At 40.4% G+C, this 25,488-nt stretch overlaps 1 long non-coding RNA gene and 1 pseudogene across 1 annotated transcript; one reads left to right on the top strand and one right to left on the bottom strand.

Annotated features, from left to right (window-relative positions):
- Positions 1 to 5,001: 5,001 nt before the first annotated feature.
- LOC117595332 lies at positions 5,002 to 10,576 on the bottom strand. Its single transcript, XR_004576538.1, has 4 exons — positions 10,492 to 10,576; positions 7,307 to 7,345; positions 5,556 to 5,611; positions 5,002 to 5,087 (listed from the first exon to the last, which is right to left on the bottom strand). It is a non-coding gene; the product is annotated as an uncharacterized LOC117595332 (long non-coding RNA).
- Positions 7,330 to 16,060, top strand: LOC106023704 (annotated as a pseudogene).
- The last annotated feature ends 9,428 nt before the right edge of the window (positions 16,061 to 25,488 follow it).

Here is a 25,488-nt window from a genome sequence, read left to right on the forward strand (position 1 = left end):
GGTGGTAACAGTCAACTCTGAGTTAAGTTAACCCTGAGTAAAGCAAGTACACAAGGAAATAAAAAGCCCTCATCAATGGAACGCAGATACAAATGTTGCTCATTTAATTTCAGACCCAAGGGGGCGGTCTGCGATGAGGCATGCCGCGGTATGCCTCGTTATTACTGTGGTATGCCACGGCAGGTTACAGTGCGGTGTGGCATGGACAAAAACATAAAATAAAAAATAAGAAAGGACACCAGGAGGCATCTGTGAGAACGTCGAAACTGCTGTTATTCAAGCCTGCGTCTGTACTTATATGGCCAGAATAAAACATAAAAAGAATAGGAGGAATATTGTCTACTATAATCCCAATCATGGATTGCTATGTTGGTGTGTTTGATTCCATGTTATAGGACTACACACGTGAATCAAGTGTTTAACATAGGGTGTTTACATGAAGGACCTTTAGTTTGTTAAACAGGCAATAGGCTACACGTTAAACCCATGTTTCATTAATATTTTCAGAGGTAAATAGCAATATATTATTTTTTCTAATTTTCTAATAAAAAGTATAAAAAGTTTCTAATAAAAGGGCGTTTGAATATTTATATTATAAATATTGTGTAATATGTCTATGAATGGTACATACTAAAGAATATTCTAATGTAAATAGAAAGACATTAGAGCATTTGGAACATTCATGTGTGATCAGTATGATCATAGATCAGTGTTGCTGGTGGAGGAGCCTAATGTCCTGAAGGAAAAAACTGTGAGTCTGGAAGTGCGTGTTTCCGATGCTCCAGGTAGTGTCAACCAGACGGCAGACACAGTGTGAATAGACCATAGCCTTGGTGGCTGTAATCTTTTATGATGCTCAGTGCTTTCCTAAGGCATTGTGTATGGTAGATGCCTTGCTCGGACGGAAGATGGCAGCCGATGACGCGCTCTGCAGACTTCACCACCCTCTGGAGGGACTTGTGATCGGAGTGGCTGCCGTTCCAGGCAGTACTGCAGCCTGAGAGACTGCTCTCAATGGTGCACCTGTAGAATGGTGTACAGACATGCCAAACTTCTTCAGGAAGTATAGTTTCTTTTGGGCAGTTTTCACTACTGAGCTCGCTTGCCTGGACTAAGTAAGGTAATCTATTCTTGCAGGTGCAACCAAAAAGGCACAAAACATACTTGGCAGTGACTGAAGATGAAATAAAAATATATACTTCAAACAGGATAAGTATAATATCAGTAAAAGCAATAGTGATGCTTGTGATGCCTCCCCTACCTAATCAAATACCTTTCAGTGGCTACAGTCAACTTATATGTAAGTAATTAGTAAAATTCTCTAGCAAGAAATAAGTACAATTCTTTGTTGGCCTATCTGCACATTAATGCTGTGGAAAGACTTCCTATTCACATAAACTCCTTCATTTACTAAAGGAGCTGTGATAGGAGTATGAGTGCCATCTATGCTGTGTGATGTCACTAGAGGCTGTGTCTTGGAAGGGTGCTACATTCCCCTGAGATGGCTGCAACCATGAACAACTATGGCTCTATCTGCTGGTGGAGTCAGGAACTCCACCCATCAAAACATGACATTCCCGCACACCTGAGACTGATCAGGGTCTGATGACCTGAAGGGTTTAATAAAAATCTAGTGGTGTCTAAGATATTTAGCCTGGCTAATTCTCCTGAACATGTTTGTCAAATGTCATTATTCATTAATGAAACATCAAGAAATATATGTGGCCATTATACACTGCATGCATCAGAGGCGTCGCTAGGATCATAATACATTCGGGGCTTAGCCCCCCCAGGAAGGGGGCCAGGTCATTATTCGGGCGTCTTTGAGGCCCTTGCTTACTAGCCAACCGTGGAGTACTTGGATTCATGTGATGGAGCATTGTCCTGCATAAAGATCATGGCCTTCTTGAATGCTGAGGACCTCTTCCTGTACCACTACTTGAAGAAAGTATCTTCCAGAAAGTGGCAGTTGGTATGGGAGTTGAGTTTCAGTCCATCTTCAACCCAAAAAGATCCAACTACCTCATCCATAATGATAGCAGCCCAAACCAGGACCCCTCCTCCACCTTGCTGGCGCCTAACTCGAAGTGGCGCTGTGTCCATTAGTGATCCAGCCACAGGCCCATCCATCTGGTCCATTAGAGGCACTGTCATTTCATCTGTCCATAAAACATTAAAAATCTGTCTTCAGATATTTCTTTGCCCAATCTATACGCTTCAACTTCTTTCTGACTTCTTGACCCTGGCCATGTCTCTGAGCACTTGACACCTTCTGGACACTCCAGGTAGGTTGCAGTCCTGGATTATAGTGGCGCTGGAGGATAATGGGTTCCTGGTAGCGTTTAATTATTTTCAAGTCTTTTGCAATTAATTTGCATCTTTTCATCTCTGTGCATTTTTTGAGCCCCAGTTGACACAACACAACATTTGATTGTCTGGTGGCCACGCATCAATAGTTTAGCTATTTCAGGAGTGTTGCATCCGTCTGAAAGGCATGTTACAGTTTTTTGACTTTTCAGTGTCAGTTAAATCTTTTTTTTGGCACATTTTACCCTTAGGGCATGTAGCTGCCTAATAATTATGCGCACCTTGATATAAGGTGTAATTCACTTTCACCACACCCTCCCTCATTACACAAATATGTATCACCTGAAAATGATTAAATCCAAAGAGCATTGAAGATTATGTGGTTTGGGGTTGGAAAATGTGCATAGAAATAATGATACGATCAGAATACTCACTTGCCTAATCATTGTGCACGCAGTGTTGAACCACATTAAAAGCTACACACTCCATTACAAATATGCAAAAGCAAAATTGGGGGACAGAATGTTAACTGATGCCTTGTTTGGTAATAGAGGAATAGCATTTTTCATTAAATCCCAAATGCCTGAAATTACATCTTGGCTGACCGTTTCTCTGAGGCAAATGTTTTCCTTATGAAGAGAGAGTCCTTTGTACCGAACTTATTGACTTTAGGAAAAATAGGGTAAGAGGCATAACCTTGCCTCTAAGTTCGATGGCAAGACACAGTATTCACCCAGATGTACCTGTGGATGTACAAAAGTAAATCCTACAGACAGACACAGATATGCAGTCCAGTATTATATTCATGGGGGACAATCTATGATTTTTCTAATCCTGTAATAAAATCTCTTTCATACAGACATTTTCAGGGCTCTTCTGTGTCATGGTGAACCCCTACAATTGGCTTCCTGTGTATGATGCAGAGGTTGTTGCTGCCTACAGAGGGAAGAAGAGAGTTGAGGCGCCACCCCATATCTTCTCTGTCTCTGACAATGGCTTTCAATTCATGCAGATAGGTACAAGCCTGAATGGATGGATGAATGATTGGATGGATATGAAATCATGTAGGCCTACTCAGAGTGCGAATTATACAATGACAATTGGGGGGTCAACTTTGCATGCGTATATATCGCTTCTTAATTTTTTATCTCGGGGGGGGAGGGGGGGACCTTACCATTTTCCCCCAACAGCTTGTTGAGAAATGGTAAGGTCCACTTTAGAAGTGTCTGAAATCATATTACAAGATTCTTCCAAGCATGAATATGGTAAATATATTGGAATATTGACGATTACAGATAAGAACAATATAGAAATGTTTCGATCTTTTGGGGGGGTCTAAGTCTTAATTAGGGGGGTAAAATCCCCCCAATCCCCACCCGTAATGTTTTACAGAATAATAAGCAACATGTTTTTGTTCACAGATAAGGAGAACCAGTCCATCTTCATTACTTAAGCTGTTTATATAAAAAAATATATATAAAAAATTACAACTTATTGCAATAGGTTGGATTTTATTATAAATAATTGATTAATAGATTTTTAGTGATTTTTGTCATTGGTCAAAAATGTACTGCTTCATGCTACAGTATTTCTTAGTAAATGCCAATCTGACAATCTTACTTGTCTTTAAAAAACGTATTTCTTTGTCATATGAACCAGTGGAGAATCCGGTGCAGGAAAGACTGTCAACACCAAGTGTGTAATCCAGTACTTTGCCACCATTGCTGTGCCTGGTGGTGAAAAGAAAAAGCAAGAGCCCGGCAAAATGCAGATGCTCATTTTTGCTTTATTAACGCATTTCAATTGGGTTGGATGTGTACACTTTTCCTAATCATGTTTAAAGCATCCCCAGTTTAGCAGATTAAGAGCAACCTGTGTTTGTCTCATTCAGGGGTCTCTTGAAGACCAGATCATTGCAGCTAACCCTCTGCTAGAGGCTTATGGTAATGCCAAGACAGTGAGAAATGACAACTCGTCTCGCTTTCTAAGTATGAAGAGTATACTGGCAAAATATTTTTTTGGTGTATGACAAAAAAAAAATCCTAATATTTTATAACCAAATGATCTACTGTAGGGGAAATTCATCAGGATTCACTTCCAAGGACCCAAATTGGCTAAAGCTGACATTGAGACCTGTGAGTTGGTTTTGGTTGTATCTCGATTCTAATTTCAGAGTCTAGTTACTTGATGAAAGAGGCTACCACATCTTCTTCCAGATGATGACAGGCCACAAACCTGATATAGTTGGTATGGAATGTAGAGATTTAAGGGAAATTATTCCATCTGTAGCAGAATCATGAAAATGTCATAGTCCACACAAATATAGAAATTAGTATTTCGTAACATTGACTAGGTCTTTGGGAAAGATCTATCAACTTGATAGAAAGATCCATCAACTAATGTACTTTGATGTACAAGAAATGTAGATCCAATGAAAATCCAATGACACTGGCTAAGAGACAATGATTGATTAGTGGTATTCGCCTGTAAGTGTCAAAATGCATTGATTACTTATTTGGATTAGGATTCATCTGACAGCAGAGCAAATTGAAGACTATCTACACAGAGCATTCCATGATGAGAAAGGAAATAGACCCAGAAATCATATAATGCCATAAATTCAATTAAATGTATTCCATAAATAAATTTTTACCAGCCTGAATTGTCAGGTATAATCAGCTACTTGATCTGCAATACAATCAGGAGGACTTTGAACAGGGACAGCTATGAGTCCTTCGGGCTTGGTAGTCCTGAGATGTGGTCCAAGGGCTCATGTCCTCCTAATTTTAAACGGAAAAGGATGCAATAAAAGTTAGAACCCCTGCTCCCTTACTCCCCCGGCACAATCATAGAGCAGCGTAAAACCTTTAGTATTGTACAAAGCTTCAAAATATAAAAAACAGATCATTGACAATTATAAAAAACTAAATTTGTATCAAATCCAACAGAAACATATAATATAATGACAGCATAATAACATATTATTAGTGGTGGTATTGTCAAATACTTTCACATATTTCTATTTTATATCTCATACATTATCCAATTAATGTTGGGCAAATGTTTAGACATTTTTCAAGGCTTCCATCAAATCTGAAATTATGGGTCATGATCAATATACTTTTAGTGATCATGACAATCGTGTGCAGTTCTGCTTGGACAGTTGGTGGTGATGGTGATTATATTCATGACATGTTCTCTTGAATGTGAAAATGTTTGTGGTTTTAGCAGAGCTAAGGTCTTCTTACCCATGCAATTGGTTTTACTGGCATGGGGATACAGTGAGCGTCAGGTTTCTTCCATCCTGAAAATTACAAAGACAGAGATGACTGTCAACTCATTCGAATGTCACTCAACAACCGTAGGATGACATCAAGTGACCTACAAAAAGAATGGCAAACAGCAGCTGGGGTGAAGTGTACGGTGAGGACGGTTCGAAACAGGCTTCTAGGGGCAGGGCTGAAGTTGTGCAAAGCTAGAAAAAAGCCCTTCATCAATGAGAAGAGGATCGGTGATGATCTGGGGATGCTTCAACAAGGCTGGAATCTGCCACACAGCCAGGTCAATCAAGGTGTGGATGGAGGACCACCAGATCAAGACCCTGTCATGGCCAGCCCAATCTCCAGACATGAACCACATTGAAATCCTCTGGAATTTGATGAAAAGGAAAATGGATGGTCACAAGCCATCAAACAAAGCCGAGCTACTTGAATCTTTGTGCCAAGAGTGGCATAAAGTCACCCAAGAAGACGCATGAAAGCTGTGATTAAAAATCAGGGTTATTCCACCAAATATAGATTTCTTGAACTCTTCCTAAGGTAAAACATTAGTATTTTGTTGTTGTAAAATGAATAAGAATTCGTTTTCTTTGCATTATTTGATGTCTGCATATTTCTTTGGTTATGTTGACCAGTTATTTTCTACAAATAAATACTCTAAATGATAATATTTTTATTTGGAATATGGGAGTAATGTTGTCAGTAGTTTATAGAATAAAAAAAAGCTGTTCATTTTACTCAAACACATACCTATGAATAGTAAAACCAGAGAAACTGATAATTTTGCAGTGGTCTCTCAATTTTTTCCAGAGCTGTATAACAGTTACAGATATATTATGTAAAGTAACTGAGCAGTTTTTCATTTTTGTACTTCCTCTGATTCCAGGATGCCATTACAATTCTGGGCTTCAGTAATGAAGAGAAAGCGTCCATCTACAAGCTGACAGGAGCTGTAATTCACCATGGCAACATGCACTTCAAGCAGAAGCAGCGTGAGGAGCAGGCTGAGCCAGACGGCACAGAGGGTAAGGCCCACTCTTTGATTCAGTGTAAAACATAAGTCCTATTCCCTTTGATGAAAGTCAGGCTAAAGATTATTTTTGGAGAACATCTTCTAACCTCCAGAAATTACACTGGATGAAAATGAGAAATATGACTCTCAAAACAGTTGTCCAATGGAAGTTGTGTTTTGCTGTAATGTCAGAAACAAGAGATATTGTGTGCCTGATTATATTGGGGTTGTTTCTCTCTTTCCAGTGGCTGATAAAATCGCATACCTGCTGGGCCTGAACTCAGCTGAGATGTTGAAGTGTCTGTGCCTCCCCAAAGTGAAGCAGAGGTACTTATTACACACACAGACATATATACCAAAATAGATCTACTCTGAGGGCTTTTCCCAGCATTAGGAAAGGCATACCTTTTACAGAATATAACCAACCTATCATAACTGGATATGTAATAAAACAAAACATCATCATCCAGGTACAAAGTACTGAATGCCAGCGTCATCCCTGAGGGACAGTTCATGAACAACAAGAAGGCTTCTGAGAAGCTACTTGGGTCCATTGATGTAAATCATGAAGAATACAAGTTTGGACACACCAAGTTTAGTCCAATATACCCAGCAAAATGGAAATTTACAGTTAGGTGATACATTCATTTTTTCAATTAAGTCCATTCTATCAAATTCTGACTGGGGTTCCAGAATTGAACATATTTACCTGTCTCAGGTTTTCTTCAAAGCTGGACTTCTGGGTGTCCTGGAAGAGATGAGAGATGAGAGATGAGAAGTTGGCTGCTCTGGTCCGCATGCTCCAGGCACTTAGTCGTGGATATCTCATGAGGAGAGAGTTTAAGAAGATGATGGAGAGGAGGTGAGGAATAATAGACATCTTGGCAAGGCTTTCTAAGAATATGTAATGTATGTTAGTTGAACTTCAGCATCTTGTAATTGCCTCATAACATAAATATTTCACATACATAGAGTTATTTTGACATCAACTATATACAGCTCTGGAAACAATTAAGAGACCACTGCAAAATTACTAAGTAATTTAGAGCATTTATTTGTAGAAAACTGATCAAAATAACCATAAAAAGTTGTTTTCAGACCTCAAATAATGCAAAGAAAGCTAATTCATATAATTTTTCAACAGCAAAAAACTAATGTTTTAAGGAAGTTTTAGGAAGAGTTCAGATATCAATATTTGGTGGAAGTACCCTGACTTTTAATCACAGCTTTCATGCGTCTTGGCATGCTCTCCACCAGTCTGTCACATTGCTGTTCGGTGACTTTATGCCACTCCTGGTACAAAGCTTCAAGTATCTTTGCTTGATGGCTTGTGACCCTACCATCTTCCCCTTGATAACATTTCAGAGGTTTTCAATGGGGTTCAGGTCTGGAAATTGGGTGGGCCATGACAGGGTCTTGATCTGGTGGTCCTCCATCCACACCTTGATTGGCCTGGCTGTGTGGCATGGAGGATTGTCCTACTGGAAAAAACTATTATCAGAGTTGGAGAACATTGTCAGGGCAGAAGGTAGCAGGTATTCTTTCAGGATAACCTTGTACATGGCTTGATTAATGCGTCCTTCACACAGACAAATCTGCCCGATTTCATCCTTGCTGAAGCATCCACAGATCATCACTGATCCTCCACCAACTTTTACAGTGGGTTCGAGACACTGTGGCTTTTAGGCCTCTCCAGGTCTCCATTAGATGACCAGGTGTTAGGCAAAGCTGAAAATGTTGCTCGTCAGAGAAGATGACCGTACTCCATTCCATGTTGGGCAAAGCTGAAAATGTTACTTGTCAGAGAAGATGACCTTACTCCACTCCATGACCTTACTCCATTCCTCTACGGTTCAATCCTTATGAATTAGAATTTCAACCTGGCTCTTCTTTGCTTCTCATTGATGAAGGGCTTTTTTCTAGATTTGCACAACTTCAGCCCTGCCCCTATGAGCCTGTTTCGAACCGTCCTCGCCGTGCATTTCACCCCAGCTGCTGTTTGCCATTCTTTTTGTAGGTCACTTGATGTCATTCTATGGTTGTTGAGTGACATTTGAATGAGTTGACGGTCATCTCGGTTAGGGTTAGTCATTTTCGCCCTCTGCCAGTCAGTAGCTTTGTTGTCCCCAATGTCTGTTGCTTAACCTTGTTCTTATGAACCGTCGTAATTTAAATTTTCAGGATGGAAGCAACCTGACGCTTACTGTATCATTCTGCCAGTTAAGCCAGAATTGAAGCCTCCTATTCCTCACTCAAAGCTTTTCTTTTTAACTCTTTTGTCATGCTGAATAGTTATTATTTTATTCAAATTGCTTTTGAGGTACTACGTGTACTGTTTTTGACATCCAGCTAGTCCTATTGCAAGAGGATATTGATGACCACAGCAGTGGTTTTTATACTTGTCCTCGTTAAATAAAATTTGGTTCAGGTAATCACCTAATCAGTACCTCATTAAGTAATATTAGGTGTGCCTGTGTTGGAATTTAACAGACAATGGAATGGAATGGTTGCCATACATTTGAAGTGGTCTCTTCATTTCTTCCAAAGCTGTATATTCAGAATGGAATTTGATACCATACATGATAAAATATGGAAATTATGTTATCTGAATATGATTAAAAAAATTTACTATTCCTCATAAGATTAAAATAATGATGTCACTGGTGATAAAAGGGTTTTCAATTTCCAAGTCCAATTTTTCAGCTGTATACAAAAAGCAGAGGTGGGGTTCTGTTTGATATCCAAATCTGAAAATGTTGCTTTAAGTGTGTCAATCACATAACTCTTCCTATCATGTCATTCACATACCTCATCCTACCTTTTTTCGACCAGAGAATCAATCTATGCCATCCAGTACAACATCTGCTCATTCATGAATGTGAAACACTGGCCATGGATGAAGTTGTACTTTAAGATCAAACCCATGCTGAAGAGTGCTGAGACAAAAGGAGCTGGCCAACATGAAGGAGAACTATGAGAAAATGCAGTCGGACCTGGCCAAAGCTCTGGCCAAGAAGAAAGCGCTGGAGGAGAAGATGGTGACCTTGCTGCAGGAGAAGAATGATCTGTCACTCCAAGTTGCATCTGTGAGTTTGTATTTAACACACTCTTGCACATACACACACGCACACTAACACGTGTTTATTGGCCCTTAATTTAAGTTAATCTAAGTTAAAAAAAAATATTAGACTAAAATATATGTTTATATTTTGATTCACTAAGTGAGTAGGTTTGTGATTTTCCTTCTGTTCCTTCTCCTCATACACCAGGATGCAGAGAATCTGAACAATGCTGAGGAGAGGTGTGAGGGACTCATCAAGGGCAAGATCCAGCTGGAAGCCAAACTCAGAGTTAAATGAGAGGCTGGAGGATGAGGAGGAGATCAGTGCTGAGTTGACAGCCAAAAAGAGGAAGCTGGAGGATGAGTGTTCTGAGCTGAAGAAGGACATTGATGACCTGGAGCTCACCCTGGCCAAAGTGGAGAAAGAGAAGCATGCTACTGAAAACAAGGTATTGTGCCTTACCATAGTCTATAAAATAATATAAAATATAAAAACAATGTTGATGGTAGATTGTTAAAAAAAACACTTATTAACATGAAAAGATTTCAAGTCATATTATGGTCATGTTTGTGACCCAAATAGAATTTCATTGGCAGGATATCAGAAGCAAAATTTGATTAGGTTTCAGTAGCAGGATTAGATTAGTTTTCAGTATCAGGGAACTCCACACATTGATTACAGGCTCTACTCCTCCATCCATTAAGCATAATAGCATGGTGTACACTGTTATCTGCTGTTCAGTATATAGTACATTTCATAATTATAATCTGAATTAATTTATTACCATATACAGTATGTCAAACAATATCCTCTCTTAAAAAAGGTTAAAAACCTGACAGAGGAGATGGCTTCTGTGGAGGAGAGTGTTGCAAAGCTGACCAAGGAGAAGAAAGCTCTCCAAGAGTCCCACCAGCAGACCCTAGATGACCTGCAGGCAGAGGAAGACAAAGTTAACACTCTGACCAAGGCTAAGACTAAGCTGGAACAGCAAGTGGATGACGTAAGTGGAGTTTAAAATGTTGGCCTTCATAGTGTGCAAGACGTTAACAAGAAACTATCATCACTTCATTTGTGTGTTTTAATCTGATAGCTTGAGAGTTCTCTGGAGCAAGAGAAGAAACTCTGCATGGACCTTGAGAGAGCCAAGAGAAAGTTGGAAGGATATCTGAAACTGGCCCAAGAATCCATAATGGACTTGGAGAATGACAAGCAGCAATCTGATGAGAAAATTAAGAAGTAAACAAAGAAGTGACAACATTATTACCTGCAATATTTTTTTTAATTCACATTTTGTTGACAATAATTGACATGTTTGTATTTCTTAGGAAGGAATTTGAGACCTCCCAACTCCTAAGTAAGATTGAGGATGAGCAGTCACTGGGAGCTCAGTTGCAGAAGAAGATCAAGGAACTCCAGGTACAGAACATGGAAAAACACCTGAGTAATACATTCTGATGAGACATCCCTTTATATTGGTGGCACCTGAGTGCTCAGAAGGTGTGAAGAGTTTTCTTCAGTGTTAAATTTCTTTTAACAATATTAGTGATCTCTACTATTTGGAATCCTCTCCCAGTTGATTAAATGACTATGGTGAAATGGCTACAGGCCATCTAGAACCCTCTTACTATTTGCTTCTTACCATTCTGTGTTGACTACTGCATGTGTCACTGTCAACTGAATATATCAGTCTAACTGGCATATGTCAACACTTGCAAATATATAACAATGCAAATACACATTATCATTGTCTGAAGAAAAATTATTTCAGTTGTATTGTAGGTGAAAGATTGTCCTGACTTGATATTATTTCTGCTACTCCTGCCTCCTGTTGTAGGCCCGTATTGAGGAACTGGAGGAGGAGATAGAGGCTGAGCGTGCTGCCAGGGCCAAGGTTGAGAAGCAGAGGGCAGATCTCTCCAGGGAACTTGAGGAGATCAGCGAGAGGCTGGAGGAGGCCGGAGGTGCCACTGCTGCTCAGATTGAGATGAACAAGAAGCGTGAGGCTGAGTTCCAGAAGCTGCGTCGTGATCTTGAAGAGTCCACCCTGCAAGCACGAAGCCACAGCCTCTGCTCTGCGCAAAAAGCAGGCTGACAGCGTGGCTGACCTCGGGGAGCAGATTGACAACCTGCAGCGTGTCAAGCAGAAGCTGGAGAAGGAAAAGAGCGAGTATAAGATGGAAATAGATGACCTCTCCAGTAACATGGAGGCCGTCGCCAAGGCTAAGGTCAGTAGTGATCGTTTAGAGTTGACATCGTCATTCAATTGGACTGAAGTAATGATGGTACGTTGTACTAACAGGGCAATCTAGAGAAAATGTGCCGTACTCTTGAGGACCAGCTGAGTGAATTCAAGGCTAAGAATGATGAAAACATTCTCCAGATCACTGACACCAGCGCACAGAGGGCCAGACTCCTAACAGAAAATGGTAACCAAAAACAATGACCAAAAAGCCAATGATGTTGTTCAATAGTACACTTAATTCTGTGGGACTAAAAGCCCACTCCACACAGTTTCTACAGTACTATTCAGCACATATTGTCTTCCTACCATACATTAACATCTATTTATCATCTTATAGGAAAGACGTATAACAATATAGTCCTATATCCCTGCAGGTGAATTAAGCCGTCAATTGGAGGAGAAGGAAGCCCTGGTTTCTCAGCTGACCAGAGGCAAACAGGCATTCACCCAACAAGTGGAGGAGCTAAAGAGGCATATTGAGGAGGAGGTCAAGGTAAGGGATCCAAGATGGCAACCAATCACAGAGTTTAGAGACATGCCTACATGTTCACTGTGGCATGCCACTCTCTGACTCTCCAAGTTTTATTGTCACTACAATCGTTGTCTTATTCTTTTTCTCTCACAGGCTAAAAATGCACTGGCCCATGGTGTCCAGTCTGCTCACCATGACTGTGACCTCCTGAGGGAGCAGTTTGAGGAGGAACAGGAGGCTAAGGCAGAGCTGCAGCGTGGCATGTCCAAGGCCAACAGTGAGGTGGCTCAGTGGAGGACTAAGTATGAAACGGATGCCATCCAGCGCACAGAAGAGTTGGAAGAGGCCAAGTGAGTCACACAGATCTGCAGGAACACAAATATAGTTTGAATGGTTAGGATGGTACAGGGCGTTGAGAAGTGTTGTGGGAATGTGTTGTGACATGTTTTGCATTATAAAACCAACCAACTAACAGGAAGAAGCTGGCCCAGCGTCTACAGGATGCTGAGGAGACTATTGAGGCTGTTAACTCCAAGTGTGCCTCCCTGGAGAAGACCAAGCAGAGACTGCAGGGAGAGGTGGAGGACCTCATGATTGATGTGGAGAGAGCCAACGCAATGGCTGCCAACCTTGACAAGAAGCAGAGGAACTTTGACAAGGTGAAAATTATGAAATTGTACCCTAGGGTGATATTTTCAGTTTGAAGTACAATCATTAATTTTCATAAAATAGCATATTTCTGATTTATAATATATGGATTTCCCTAGGTTCTGGCAGAGTGGAAGCAGAAATATGAGGAGGGCCAAGCAGAGTTGGAAGGAGCTCAGAAGGAGGCTCGCTCTCTCAGCACTGAACTTTTTAAGATGAAGAACTCCTATGAGGAGGCTTTGGATCAGCTGGAAACTCTGAAGAGAGAGAACAAGAACTTGCAACGTGAGTACTTGATTTATATTAGACTAGTGTTATTTAATATGAGGGAACTGTAACGATCAAAATTATTATGGCACCTTTACATTAAGTTCCTATGACTATGTTATATGTTCATATATGGCATTCCTTCGAAAAACAAGTGGTTTGTCAAGGTGGCTTTTAATTGTTAATATACAGTAATTAAATATCACTCCAGTGCTTTGGTAATATTTTCCCACGTCTAAGTTGGTCCTGTGTTTGTGTGTACAGAGGAGATCTCTGACCTGACTGAGCAAATTGGAGAGACTGGCAAGAGCATCCATGAGCTGGAGAAGGCCAAGAAAACTGTGGAGACAGAAAAATTGGAGATCCAGACCGCTCTAGAGAAGGCTGAGGTAAAAATGGGAAATTCAGTGTTATGCTAGGTCTACATTGGTTTTAATATAAAAACATGAATATGATTAATCTGACTGCCTCGCTTTTCTCAGGGCACACTGGAGCATGAGGAATCAAAGATTCTGCGTGTACAACTGGAGCTGAACCAAGTCAGGAGTGAGGTGGACAGGAAGTTGGCAGAGAAGGATGAGGAAATGGAACAGACTAAGAGGAACAGCCAAAGGGTTATTGACTCCATGCAGAGTACGCTGGATGCTGAGGTCAGAAGTAGGAATGACGCTCTGAGGGTGAAGAAGAAGATGGAGGGAGACCTGAATGAGATGGAGATCCAGCTGAGCCATGCCAACAGGCAGGCAGCAGAGGCCCAGAAACAGCTGAGGAATGTGCAGGGGCAGCTCAAGGTAGAGGGACTGGGACATCAAGTGCATAAATACTGAACACGGGAAGGGTTTTGTTTGTCAATCTGTGGAACAGAATAGAACAGATACATTGAAAAGAGAGAGGATTAATGTTCTGTAGAAAGGTATGAATATTGGTTAAATTATTACCAAAATGTCTATCATCAATTCTATGACCACTACTTCCACAAGTTCTAATGAAACCATGTTCTTGTGAAATCCAGGATGCTCAGTTGCACCTTGATGATGCCATCCGTGGCTCAGAGGACATGAAGGAGCAGGTAGCCATGGTGGAGCGCAGAAACAGTCTGATGGTGGCTGAAATTGAGGAGCTGAGAGCTGCTTTGGAACAGACAGAGAGGAGTCGCAAAGTGGCTGAGGCTGAGCTGGTTGATGCCAGTGAACGCGTTGGTCTGTTGCACTCACAGGTATGTGTCAAAAACAAGTTCTAATTCAATACAACCAAGTATGCCGTTTACATACACCTTGAATACATTTCTATCATTTCTGCTTTGTGACTTGCAAGTTCTTTTGCATTCAAACCAATCCTATTTTTTTCTGTCTCCAGAACACCAGCCTTATAAACACCAAGAAGAAGCTTGAGAATGACTTAGTGCAGGTGCAGGGAGAGGTGGATGACTCTGTCCAGGAAGCCAGGAATGCAGAGGAGAAGGCCAAGAAGGCCATCACTGATGTGAGTTCTCATGATTTATTCAATTACATCAACTTGCTTCAGCCTAATATTCAATGGCAGCTGGGCAATCACAACAAAAACTTCAATATATACCACAATTTTAGGTTGGCATGGTGGCTGAGGAGCTAAAGAAGGAGCAGGACACCAGTTCTCACCTGGAGAGGATGAAGAAGAACCTGGAGGTCACAGTCAAGGACCTGCAGCACCGTCTGGATGAGGCTGAAAATCTGGCCATGAAGGGAGGCAAGAAGCAGCTCCAGAAACTGGAGTCCAGGGTCAGTTACCAGCAGGATGGGTTACAGTAGATTTTAAGATGATTCCTGTATGATAGATGTATTTCATTATATTTAAGCTGATTTAGAAGTATACCTCAGTTTCACAAAGACATTTGATTGATGTCAAGAACTCAAAGACATGTCTCTATTCATTTACTGTACAAAGGTGTGTGAGCTTCAGTCTGAGGTAGAGGCTGAGCAAAGAAGAGGTGTAGAAGCAGTTAAGGGGGTACGCATGTATGAGCGCAGAGTCAAAGAGCTGACTTACCAGGTAAGGGAAATGCTTTTTTTACACTATCACAGGTATTTGTGTATGAAAGTGTAGAGCATTGATTATTCCTCATCATTGATCTTCTCCCACAGAATGAAGAGGATAAGAAAAATGTTAAAAGACTTCAGGACCTGGTAGATAAGCTGCAGCTGAAAGTGAAGGCCTACAAGAGGCAGGCTGAGGAAGCAGTGAGTTTTAAACTTTTACCAGGTCCTGAAGATATTACAAAATTGTATTTGTCAATAGTTATTTGTTAAAGAAATTCATTATATTAGGTAATTTAATACAATATTTGTACCCACTTCTATGAAACTTTGAAAGGGAGATCACAGCCTTGCTGATGTTATGCTCTCCTATTTTTATCACCCAGGAGGAAGCTGCCAACCAGCATATGTCTAAATTCAGAAAGGTGCAACATGAGCTGGAGGAGGCAGAGGAGCGTGCTGACATTGCTGAATCTCAAGTCAACAAGCTCAGAGCCAAAAGCCGCGATAGTGGAAAGGTACAGGGTTGCTGCTAACCTTTAGAAGATATGTTTTAGTTACGGCTAAAAAAGCCTTCAATACCTAATCATTTAAATTATTTGCAGATGTCATGTTCTTTAATAACACTGATATCGTTGTTCCTACAGGCCAAAGAAGCTGCTGAGTAAAGACCAAAGAGATCAATAACTTTAATTTGTTTTACTGTGTTGCATAAAATGTGATTTTCATGGTAAAATGCTGAGCAGTAATTAAACACATGTTGACAACATACATTTTCTTATGTAACTTGTTTTTCAGTTTTTTCATACTATCAATATATTGTACAAGACTTCCAGTGAAATCCTAAATCATTAGATGGTTAAAACAACTTAAGCAGATAATGGTCCATATCATGTTTAGTTGTTGGTTCTGGGCATAAACTAATATACATTGTTTAAATTCAACAGTTATTTGTTAATTTACAATTGTCCAAGTTATCCCCCCACATATTAAAACAACAAAACAAACGGAAAGGCCCCATCTCAAGATCTTAGTATTGATTACTCACAGTGATCAACAGCCTGTAGTTGAGATAGTACATAGTGAACCAATGTACACTAATTGACACTTCACTTTTGATTATAGAAAACAGCTGTGACACCATTTATCCCACAATCAAACTGTAATTTGTGTAATGACAGTTAAATTCAATACAATCTATTGAACATAACACTGTGTAATGTGTAATGTGTAATGATAATACAAACTATAATACTGCAGTCTTTAAATTGGCCTTATACTGTAATATTCATGTGCACAATTCTTACATAAAATATATTTCAAGCACAGATGACAAAGTTTTCTATTCAAAGTCATGATATATACTGCAAACAATTTCAATGTATGTAAAGAAAAACAAGTCAAAAAGCAAGACTAAAACAGTGTGAAAAGAATCATGCATGTTCCATCAAATACCTGCAGTTTGCCTACAGTACAACAGTTGTTCTTTACCACATTATGATTAGCATTTTAAGGTAATCCACTGTAAGGGTCATATTAGGCTCATATTAAGCTTACCAGTGATTTCCTTTTTTTGGAGAATCTATTGTAGAAATTCAGTTCAATCAAGTTTATTTTATAAAGCCATTTTTACATCAGCAATTATCAAAAAGTGCTTTTACAAATACTCAGCCTGAAACCCCAAACAGCAAGCAATAACAGTTCAGACAGAAAACACCATGTATGAGTTTAATAATTTTTGGAGAACATATTAACAGCCCTGTACATGAATGTCTTAGGTTATGCTCCTTTAAGGTAACCAATTTCCATCACATGAATGTGTATACGATACTACCTCAATAACATACATTAGATTTTTTTTATGCAATCCAATGGCAATCAGCAAGGTATGCTGTACCAATCCCCCAACACTGCAAAACCACTGCCAGACACTACATCATACAGCGGAGAACAATCTGATACCCATCTGATATTCTCACATAACACACTTCAGGGTGCCTTGTCGGAGCAAGGTGGAACAGCCATATTTTTAGGTGAGATTAAACCTACTCAGCGGCGCGTCACCCATACGTCACCCTCAGAAACATCACTCCCACCTGCAACCGGGTGCCTGCCGGAGCAAGATGCAACAGCCATCTTGATAGTGGAATAACCTACTTGATGACTCAGACCAAAGTCGTTTCCCCAACACCCTAAACTAATATACATTGTTTAACTTCAACAATGAGATCTCTCTGAGATCCCTCACAGATGTTCAGTTGGATTCAGGTCTGGGCTCTGGCTGGGCCATTCCAAAACGTTAATCTTCTTCTGGCGAAGCCATGCTTTTGTGGATTTGGATGTGTGCTTTGGGTCGTAGTCGTGCTGAAAGGTGAACTTCCTCTTGAGCTTCAGCTTTCTAACGGACGGCTGAAGGTTTTGTGCCAAAATTGCCTGGTATTTGGAACATAATTGCCTCCACCCTGACTGAGGCCCCGGCTGAAGACAAACAGCCCAAAGCATGATGCTGTCACCACCATGCTTCACTGTGGGTATGGTGTTCTTTGGGTGATGTGCAGTGTTGTTTTTGCACCAAACATAACTTTTAGAATTATGGCCAAAAAGTTAAACCTTGGTTTAATCAGACCATAACACATTTTCACACATGCTTTTGGGGGACTTGATGTTTATTTTAACCCTAACCCTAACCCTAACTTTTGCCGGGCTTGGATGTTTTTCTTTGTAAGAAAAGGCTTCCATCTTGCCACCCTACCCCATAGCCCATTTATATGAAGAATATGGGAGATTGTTGTCACACAGCCATTACTTGCCAGAAATTCCTGCAGTTCCTTTAATGATGCTGTAGGCCTCTTGGAAGCCCCCTTGCCCAGTTTTCTTCTTGTCCAGTTCTATGTCTCTGTTGTGCCATATTTTCTCCACTTGATTATGACGGTCTTCAATGTGTTCCATGGTATATCTAATGCTTTGGAAATTCTTTTGTACCCTTCTCCTGACTGATATCTTTCAAAAATGAGATCCCTCTGATGCTTTGGAAGCTCTCTGCGGGCCATGGCTTTGCTCTGAGATGCAACTAAGAAAATCCTACTAAAACAGCTGAACTTTATTTGTGATGGCAGGTGTGTAATGACTTCTATTTAACATGAGTTTGAATGTGATTGGTTAATTCTGAACACAGCCACATCCCCAGTTAAAAGAGGGTGTGAACACTTATGCAACCAGATTATTGTGGGTTAGATTTTGGGTTATGTTTAGATAAAAAGTCAGATTCTGGAAGATCGAGGTTTATTGGATTAACTGGAATGACTGAATATCTGACAGACCTTTAGCGTGTAATGTAGAGATGTAGCCCAATCATATTGAAGTAAAAAGCAATGGTTTAGAAACCCATTTCCAAAGGCAGGTAAATGTGAATTCCGTTTTTGGCCCGCAATGTAAACTCTAACATTGATTGATACCGCAAAAGGTTCAGTAGGTTATAGGCTATTCCTATTGGTTTTCCAGTGCCTCTTAATATGAAAGTTATCAGATTACATTACTGAGTTTGAGTAATAAAAAAGTTACGTTACTGATTACAAATGTGGACAGGTAACGGAACTGTAACAGACTACATTTAAAAAGTAACATACCCAACCCTGACTAAACGTATCAATCAATCAAAATCAATCAAAATGTATTTATAAAGCGCTTTTTACAACAGCAGTTGTCACAAAGTGCTTTACAGAGACACCCGGCCTTAAACCCCAAGGAGCAAACAACAGTAGTGTTGAATTTCAGTGGCTAGGAAAAACTCCCTAAGAAGGTCGAATTTTAGGAAGAAACCTAGAGAGGACCCAGGCTCAGAGGGGTGACCAGTCCTCTTCTGGCTGTGCCGGGTGAGATATTAAGAGTCCAATTGGAATAATAAATAAATTTCTCTTGGCTAAATCCAGAGTATATTTGATTTTAGACTAGGTCAGAAGTATGACCAGGTGGACAAAGACAGGAACAGCAACGGTCCCCCCAAACCAGGTAATCCGCAGGTGTGGACCAGGACCTCATCTCCTTCTAAAATTTAAAATTGGAGGAAACTGAGAAAAGTTAGTAGTACATCCCTCATGTCCCCCAGCACAATAATATAGCAGCGTAACACCTTGGAAACTTATCATATGATAATACTGATGGTTACACCATTTCATTTTAAAGATATCTTGTGACAGTGATAATCGAATGGTCCTTTCTTGATTGATGATATCGCATACGTGTATAATCTGTAATCATACTTTAATCTAGCTAAATTATGACTTAACGTTTTCCTATTACGGTCTGCTACTCCCACCAAAATGTAGTTATATCTTCACGCTATGAATAGTATGAATAAACTGTTAGAAGACTTGTTATCCACCAAAAGAATATCATAGGGTGTAATTACTCTGAACAAAATTATAAATGCAACACTTTTGTTTATGCCCCCTTTTATCATGAGCTGAACTCAAAGATCTAAGACTTTCTCGATGTACACAAAAGGCCTATTTCTCTCAAATATTGTTCACGAATCTGTCTAAATCTGTGTTAGTGAGCACTTCTCCTTTGCCGAGATAATCCGTCCACCTCACAGGTGTGGCATATCAAGAAGCTGATTAGACAGCATGATTATTGCACAGGTGTGCCTTACGCTGGCCACAATAAAAAGCCACTCTAAAATGTGCAGTTCCATCACACAGCATGTGGAAAAATGAAAACATTTGAATTAAGGATTGCATTAACATTTGAATTAAGTTAACTATATGCTTCCATACCTAACTGGACAGATTGACATCTCTGAAGTTTAATGCGTTACATTGAATACTTGAATTATTTTCATTAAGGTCTAGAACTTTATCCAAGAAATGTGGTGGGAAAAGTAATTTCTTATTAATGTCCTTCTATTGAAAGAAACAGATCCAGTCTACAAGGAATATTTATGCAGAAAAGTAGCATCAGTGAAGTAAAATTATTGTTCACTTGGTAAAAGTCTTGTGATGGTAATTCCATGTATCGACACTCGGAGTACGGAACAGAGACAAAATTCTCTTGGCACATTCTAACAGTTTTATTAACTATTATGCAAATATGAGAGACGCGTCAACCGCTTACCAACATAATCGTCTGAGGAGTCTCTGACTCAAAACATGCACAATCCGTATTTATTACATAAAAAAAGGGGTGTGGTAAGTGGCTAGCCATCTGTCTTTTGTCACATAGGTTTTACCCAAAGGGTGGGCTGTCCCCCCACCTTATCCTTCCTGCCATAATGTTTACTGTAGTGTTTACCCAAAGGGGCCAACTGACCTTACTCCCCCCAAGGACCACATTCCTGAGGAACAAAAGACTGACACCCTTCGTTATCCAGGCAGGAGGACATGGCCCAAATACCTAATAATCCTCTGATATTATACAGACACGTGTGTCACAATCAAAGTAAAGATCTACATACCAGGCAATGGAAAGACAGACATTTCTCAAATGCACCTTAGTCAAAAAGTTCCATAACAGTCTGAAATTAACCAGCATTATGTTAAAATAATTATGACTAATGAAAAGGATAGGAATTCCTGTGTAGACCTATAATTAAATATATATTCAGAAATAATAGTTAATCACTATGAATTAAAACAGTTATTACAATTTTTTTTGCAACATGGCGAAGTGTATAATTTTTAAAAATATCTTTACAAAATTACGAATAAATATGGAATAGAACACAGCCACATAACAATCAATGATTAGTATCATAGTAGACTATATTCTACCCATTTGAATGTTTTGTTCTGGTCATATAAAAACAGACAAAAGCTTGAAATAAAGCAGAACTAGGTAGGATTTTTTGTTGTGTCTTTTATAAACATGTTGGGTAAGCTAATTAGGCACTGTAATACTGTAATAGTTGTTTAGCAACACAGACTGTTCAGTGAGGTTCTGATTTTTTTGTTTGGATTTTGGTTTCATTCTTGAATGTAACCTCTTTTGTTCGGTTTTCCCGATTGTTCTTCAATCAATCAATCAATCAAAATTTATTTATAAAGCGCTTTTTACAACAGCAGTTGTCACAAAGTGCTTTACAGAGACACCCGGCCTTAAACCCCAAGGAGCAAACAACAATAGTGTTGAATTACAGTGGCTAGGAAAAACTCCTAAGAAGGTCTAATTTTAGGAAGAAACCTAGAGAGGACCCAGGCTCAGAGGGGTGACCAGTCCTCTTCTGGCTGTGCCGGGTGAGATATTAAGAGTCCAATTGGAATAATAAATAAATTTCTCTTGGCTAAATCCAGAGTATATTTGATTTTAGACTAGGTCAGAAGTATGACCAAGTGGTACATTCTTAAATGTAGCCTGTCCTTTACGTTCTGATTGTTTTCACCTGCCTGTTTGCCTACCTGTGTATGACCATTGCTTCCCGGTGACCACGATTCCTGCCTCATTCTACGTATGAATCCACACCTTTGTCGGACTGAGTAGTCGTTACATTCAGTGCCAGTGGAATGGCAATTTATAATTTTTGGTGTATGCCACAAGTTTCAAGCAATCCCATACCAACCAATCGCCTTCTGTGAGGCGGGCCTTCCTCCTTGGCTTAATTTGAGAAAGCGCATTTTACCTGGAAGATATACAGCCCTGGAAAATTATCAGTTTCTCTGGTTTTACTATTCATAGTTATGTGTTTGATTAAAATGAACATTTGTTTTATTCTATAAACTACTGACAACATTACTCTTAAATTCCAAATAAAACTATTTAAATATTTATTTGTAGAAAACAACAACTGGTCAAAATAACCAAACATAGATTTTCATAACCAAACAAAAATTATTCATATTTATTATTCAACAACAAAATACTAATGTTTTAACTTAGGAAGAGTTCAGAAATCAATATTAGATGGAATAACCCTGATTTTTAATCACAGCTTTCATGTGTCTTGGCATGCCCTCCACCAGTCGTCACAATGCTGTTGGGTGACTTTATGCCACTCCTGGCACAACATTTCAACTAGCTTAGCTTTGTTTGATGACATTCATCTTCCTCTTGATCAAATTCCAGAGGTTTTCAATGGGATTCAGGTCTGGAGATTGGGCTGGACATGACAGGGTCTTAATCTGGTGATCCTCCATCCACACCTTAGTTGACCTGGCTGTGTGGCATGGAGCATTGTCCTGCTGGAAAAACCAATTCTCAGAGTTGGGTAACATTGTCAGAGCAGAAGGAAGCAGGTGATCTTAGAGGATAACCTTGTACTTGGCTTGATTCATGCGTCCTTCAAAGATAAATCTGCCCGATTCCAGCCTTGCTGAACCATCCCCAGATCATCACCAATCCTTCACCAAATTTCACAGTGGGTGTGAGACACTGGCTTTTAGGCCTCTCTAGGTCTCCATCTAACCATTTGACGACTAGGTGTTGGGCAAAGCTCATTCGAATGAGTTGATGGTCATCTCGGTCAGTAGACAGTCATTTTCACCCTCTGCCAGTCTGTAGCTTTGTTGTCCCCAATGTCTGTTGCTTGACCTCTTTGAAATTTTCAGGATAGAAGCAACCTGACACTCACTGTATCCCTCTGCCAGTAAAGCCAGAATTGAACTCCTCTCTTCCTCACTCAAAGCTAGTCTTTTCAACTCCTTTGTCATGCTGAGTAGTTAAAAAAATAAAAATAATACCTTTGAGGTACTACACATGCACAGTTTTTACATCGTACAGCGGAGAGCCATCTGATACCCTGTCGATACCAGCTCCGCCCGACACTCAGACATGCGTTCCACTGAGTATTTATACCCACGTAAAAACACTGCAGGGTGCCTCGCAGGAGCAAAAATGGAACAGCCATCTTGTCAGATGGGAATAAACCTACTGGGCGGCGCATCACTCATACAGTGCTCTCAGACTGAGTATTTATTCCCACCAAACACACCATGGGGTGCCTCGAAGGAGCAAAATGGACCAGCCATTTTGTCAGGTGAGAATAAACCTACTTAGCGGCGCATCACCCATATGAACACTCACAGACCTAGCACTCATTCTCACATAACACTCCGCAAGGTGCTTTGCTGGAGGAAGATGGACCAGCCATCTTGTTAGGTGAGAATAAACCTACTCGGCGGCGCAGCACCCATACATTGCCCTTAGAAACAACACTACCACCTGATGCCACCAGGTGAGAGCCAGAGCAAGATGCACCAGCCATCTAGGTGGAATACCCAATTTGATGACCCCGACTGAATCAGTCCCCCAACACTCGACAAGCCCAAGTGCTTGCACATGACCTGTCGCCACAAGCCCCCACCCCCCAATGTAGTCATTGAATGATACCCAATGGACCCGGACTCTGACGGGCAGCTAGACCTCCTCAAGCTGTGCTAGGTGATGAGTAGAGAGAACACGCTTTCGGCCACAGCAACAGGTAGCATGGACGATGACCAGCAGGTCAAGACATGCAGACAGGTATGGCCACTGTCTTTGCAGGAATCCAGATTGACTGCACTGCCAGAATTGGGTAGCAACCAGCAGAAACTTGAGCTTAACATGAGTATGAACACAGAGACAACTCCCGACATCAGTGGAGCGGGAAGATCAGGGATGACAACCAGAATGCGTCATCGGCTTGTCAGCAATGAAGTAGGACAGGCGATCCTGGCCACCAGCCAATGCCTTCATCGCAGGTAGAGACATGAAACCAAAAGAACAAAAGCATCAACCAGTATTAGTGAAAGGACTAAATGTGAAATGCAAAAGAGAACGACATGCAGAGCAACGATAGACCACGATTGCTATAACGTCGGTGCAGCCGACCACACTGACAGGAACCTGCTTCGGCCTTGGTGTAGCATACCACAGCCAGAATCCGTTCACAGAACTGAAGGCACCAACCGAAGCAACTGCAGTAGGTAGCACATCATAAATGAAACACAGTCCTACAATACGGTCAATTCCACTAGACATAAATGACAAAGTGAATACTATGCACCATTGCAGCCCCCCGTGACAAGAGTCCCACAAAATAAAAGGCGACAATACCTGACATTCTAATAATATCCCGTTCTAATAATAAGCGTTGCTGACCAATTATCACTCGGTCTTCCTGGCTGAACTGGCAATGCTACTTTGTTGTTTGTTTGTGGGTCTTTCTGTCTAAAGTTGTCTTCAGCAAGTGATATGCATCCTTGATCGGGTTGAGATCAGGTGATTGACTTGGCTATGCAGAATATTCTACTTTTTTGCCATAAAAAACTCCTGGGTTGCTTTCTCAGTATGTTTTGGGTCATTGTCCATCTGTAAAGTGAAGCGCCATCCAATCAACTTTGCTGAATTTGGCTGAATCTGAGCAGATAACATATCCCTATATCATCAATAAACACTAGTGACGCAGTGCCATTGGAAGCCATGCATGGCCATGCCATGACACTGCCTCCACCGTGTTTTACTGACTACCTACTGTATGCTTCAGATCATTTGCCAATTCAAGCCTACTTTTTTCTTCCTGTCATTCTGGTACAGGATGATCTTAGTTTATCTGTCCAAAGAATGCTGTTTCAGAACTGGGTTGGATTTTTTTGAAGTTTTTTGGCAAACTCAAATCCATTATTGAGGCTTATGAATGGTTTGCACCTTGTGGTGAACCCTCTGTATTTGCTCTTCTCTTCATGGTAGACTTGGATAATTATATGCTTACCTCCTGGAGAGTGTTCTTCAGTTAGCTTCATAGAAAGGATCCTAATCTTCCATGGATGTCCAGGCCTTTTTGTGTTGCAGACCTCACCAGTTTGTTCTATTTTTCTCAGAAAGTACCCAACTGTTGATCTGGCCACTCCTAATGTTCCTGCTATCTCTGATGGAATTTTTTTTGCAGCCTAAAGATGGCCTGTTTCACTTGCGTTGAGAGCTCCTTTGATTACATGATGTGGGTTTACAGCAACAGCTTCCATATGCGAATGCCACACCTGGAATCAACTCCAGACCTTTTACCCGCTTAACTGATGAATAAATAACAAAGGAATTGCCCACACCTGCCCATGAAACAGCTTTTGAGTCAATTGTCCAATTACTTTTGGTCCCTTAAAAAAAAGGGGGCTACATATTAAGGAGCTGTAATTCCTAAACCCTTCCTCCAAATTGGATGTGAATACCCTCAAATTAAATCTGAGAGACTGCACTTTAAGCCCATATCCAGTATTTAACTGT

Source organism: Esox lucius, chromosome 11 (genome assembly GCF_011004845.1).
Source record: "Esox lucius isolate fEsoLuc1 chromosome 11, fEsoLuc1.pri, whole genome shotgun sequence".
Classification (NCBI taxonomy): domain Eukaryota; kingdom Metazoa; phylum Chordata; class Actinopteri; order Esociformes; family Esocidae; genus Esox; species Esox lucius.